Source organism: Chrysochloris asiatica, unplaced genomic scaffold, assembly GCF_000296735.1.
Source record: "Chrysochloris asiatica unplaced genomic scaffold, ChrAsi1.0 scaffold00183, whole genome shotgun sequence".
Taxonomy (NCBI): domain Eukaryota; kingdom Metazoa; phylum Chordata; class Mammalia; order Afrosoricida; family Chrysochloridae; genus Chrysochloris; species Chrysochloris asiatica.
Genome location: NW_006408701.1, coordinates 5390062 through 5394297, shown reverse-complemented (window position 1 = coordinate 5394297; position 4236 = coordinate 5390062). Strand labels below are relative to the sequence as shown.

The following is a 4236-nucleotide window of genomic DNA, read 5'->3' as shown; positions in this document are numbered from 1 at the left end:
TATTTTTATAAATAAAGATTCTGAAATTCAGAGAGATTCAATGAAGTAATACAAAACCTTTTGTTGGCAAGACTAGAATTAGTATGTATTTTCCAAGATATGAATGCCAGTTCTTCATAGGCTGGATTTAAATGTATTTTAAGTATTCATTCAGGACCACCTTATCTGCAGTGCCAATATCTTTAGTTTAAGCTATGTTACTAATTTACTAATTTTGTTTACTAAATAGTGCTTCAAATTCAGGTAGACATAAAATGATCTTGCTCTTTGCAGACATTGGTACACATTCCATATTTTTGCAATGAATTTATAAAGTACATTTTTAATTTGCCCATTCATTTATTTCTGCATGCATGCACATGTGTATCCATACAGTCAATGCACATTTATTCTGAGCATCTGTTTTGTGCAAAGAAAAAGTGCATCTATTTCAGAAGCAAGGAAATTTCTATCACCAGGTCTGAAATGATAAAGTGAAATTTCAGAGATAAAAACACAGTGTGTTTCCAGTCACATCTGTTTTTATGCTGTGAACATTCTTCTTCTTGTTCCATTAAGACCTTTGTACCTTATAGCTTCAAAAGGAGCTTTAACTTTGTTGCAAACAACATTTTACATCTGTATTTACATTTCCTCTCAAGTCCCTTTCCAAAACACACACATACATCATCACGGTTGGGCACTGTCCCATGAGAGGAAGGACACATAAGTGTAATGCTCTTTGCATATCACCAAAAACGGATGGTAAAAGATGCCCAAATCAGCCAGAAAACAAAACACAATGATATAAAACAGACATCAATGTTTGTTTTCTTGTAGAGGAAATGCACCGTGAGTTTTTCTAGCTACACAGATTCCAAAACATTAAATATTTGAGCTTTTTTTTAATTTCCTTTTCAAAATATCTTTCTGTAGGAGGTGGAAAAACTAGTCTGACTCCATATTACCAAGAAACTACAGAAAAGTATTGAATTCCATGTACAGCATGCTTAAATATTGGTGATTTTATGATAAGTTATTCTTTATGGCTCCCAGAAACTCAGCAATGGGTGCAAAGATAAGCAAGTGTGAAGCATAAACCATTTTAATAATAGGCTAGTTGTAATTTATTGAAGGCCTATGATATACCAAGATATTTTCTGGGCCTTTTCAGATCTTGCAATAAAACCATAGGTTGATATTTTACATTTATTTTGCAGTCGAGAAAACTGAGGCTTAGAAAACATAGTGATATCCTGGAAACCACAATAGTGTTGCTGAGATTGGAGGCTGTGGTCAAGTCCTTCTAAAGTCTATGTCCATTCATTCCATTGGCTAACTATGTCCTAAATATGTTGTTGTTGCTGTTAAGTGCTGTCAAGTCAGCTCTGACTCATAGAGACCCTGTATAGGGTTTCCCAGGAGTGACTGGTGAGTTTGAACTGTCGGCCTTGCAGTTCAAACCAACTTTGCAGTCCAGCGCCACACCAGGACTTCTGTCCTAAATATTGTTGTTGTTGTTGTTGTTAAGTGCCATCGAGTCGGGTCCGACCCATAGCGACCCTGTACAGGGTTTCCGAGGGTGTAAATCTTTACGGGAGTAGAAAGCCTCATCTTTCTCCCGTGGAGCGGCTGGTAGTTTCGAACCGCTGACCTTAAGGTTCGCAGCCTGATTCGTAACTACTATGCTACCAGAGCTCCTTGTCCTAAATATATACAGCTTTAAATATTTTTATTGGTACAAGATGTGAGACAATTATTCACTATTTCTCAGCCCTCTAAATCTCTCCATGACTTTCAGCATCTAAGCCAGTATTTCATAGTCCTTCTCTCAGACTGGAACAAATTCGAGCCTGAAAACTTGAGCTTCTTTCAAGAATCTGGGTATTCCCTATCTCCTCACTTACCTTGAACTTTAGTTCCTTCATTATGTTTTTGGTTTTTTTTCCAGTTTGGATAACCTTGAAAGAGGTAGCCAAATATATCAGGGGGTTGAAACTTCTACTTTCTTTCCGAACATGTTGCAATCTCTATCAGTAATTTTCTCTTGACATCATTAGATGAAGTAAGATGAACAGCATTGCCTATTGACCTCAAAGACTGGAAACAAACATTCTGACTCATTAAAGATGTTTTCTCCCTGGGAATATGTTAGTGATGGCATTGCAGTTTCAGAGGGCTAGATGTTTATTTGTTTGTTTTTCTCAAAGCTTTTAGCATGAAGGATGATATTGTTAACCTAGGTAGAATTTTATAGGCCACAAGGGTCTTAGTTTTAAGATAATTCTGATTTGTTTGATAGAATTACAGGTACATTGACCTTGATGTGATTAGTCATATATGATTATATTTTACATGTATTTTTATGAGAAGAAAACCTTACCAGAAAGTCTTTTACTCACTGTCAATCAGTTTACATTTCCAGAAACATAAACATAAAGCCTGTTTAGTATTGGAGAAATTGTTTTCCTTTAGGCTAAGTATTAAACAGGTAGTGAGTTGGACTGTTCTAACTCTCCCCGAGCTATCATTGCACTGACTGCTCCTTAGAGAATAAGTCCTTCCAATATATCACAATCTGGATTCTCTTATTACATAAAAAAATATTCTCTCAAGTGTTATTGTATGTGATTTTATTACATAAGTCTTCAAACATTTATTTTGGCAATTTTTTCCTTGAGGATGTTAATTTTCTTCCACAGTATAAATCAGTTTGAGAATCACCATGTGCTTGAGTGAAGTAAATAATACAGCAATCAAAATACCAAAGTTTGGACTGTGGTAAATGAGCAGAAGAAATATTGTCCAGAAATAAGGAAAGAGAGCCATGGTATGAGAATGTTAGATCTATCATCTTACAGCTGAGGAAAATAAGGAGAAGAAAGATGAAATGACTCTCTCAAGTCACAGGGCAAGTTCATTATTGAGTTATGAAGAGAACCATGTCTTCAGAAAGCTATTTATTCCACTATATCGCTTGTTCCTAGTTTTCACTGTGCATCTGAATTGCTTGAGGAGCTGTTAAAAATAAAGATACCTGGGCCTTATTTCAAAAAGTCTGATTCAAACAGTCTGGGATGGAACCTCAGCATCTGTATTTTTATAATCTCTCTCTGTCTGTTCTACATTGTAGCCAAGATTGAGAATTGTACTTGCCGCCTCTCTAACACTGTAAACATAAATCACTGCCTTAGACCTACCATGCAGATGGCTGTTCTCCAGAATGAGTCTAATAAGACCTTCTGTTGATGGAATGTATTGGAGGAGCTAACATACAAAGGGAATACTTACAAAATCATGCTGGGATGATATTCTAGACACTTAGGGAACAATCTTCACTTCAAGACAAATGGAACTCTGGTACCCTCTCTATATCTGGTACAAAAAGTATTAACTTTTTATTTAGTTATTTTCTGCTTCAGGAAGTCATCATTGAACCTCCTTCTCTCCAGTCTGGCTTAGATGCCCCTCTTGTGTTCTCTCATGGCATTCTGTGCTTGCTTACACATATTAAGACACTTACTATAGTGCATGAAATTGTTTTTGCCTTTTTCCTATTACACTGTGTAAACCTGAGGATAAGAATTATGTTATTAGTATTTGTATTTTAAGAGTTTAACTTTTTTTTGGCACAGAAAAGATTTGGAGTTCTAAAAGCACAATGACAGCAGGTTGAGCAGAACAAGAAGAAAGGCTATTGCCAATCTGAAAGAATTAAAGATGATGGCAGAGTATGGATGCCTCTTCTAGTTTCATGATGAAGGGAGAAGATGCATATCAAGTTCTTGTATTTGTATATTCACATAAGCTGTATTATTTGTATATTCACATTGCATTACCATAATAACCGTCCAGAGTAGGTATTCCTTCTGACTGAATGATGACAAAATATGTGTTTATTGTTGTTGTTAAGTACCACTGAGTTGATTTCAACTCATAGAGACCCAGTACAGGGTTTCCGAGGAGCAGCTGGTGGGTTTGAACCATTGACCTTGTGGTTCACAGTCCCCAAGTCTATGTATGAAATTTAGGCAAGTTAATTAACCAGTTTCTATTAGTATGTATTGCATTAGGCAAATCTGATGCACAAGACAATTTTAAAGTGTTGAAGAGCAAAGATGTCAGCTTGAGGACTAAGGTGCGCCTGACCCAAGCCATGGTATTTTCAATAACCTCATATGCATGCAAAAGCTGGACAGTAAATAAGGAAGACCATAGAAGAATTGACACAACTGAGTTATGGTGTTGGAGGAGAAT

General features: G+C 36.2%; 1 pseudogene; it reads left to right on the top strand.

Annotated features, from left to right (window-relative positions):
- Positions 1-1939, top strand: part of LOC102812074 — a 26549-nt pseudogene extending 24610 nt beyond the window's left edge.
- Positions 1940-4236: the final 2297 nt, after the last annotated feature.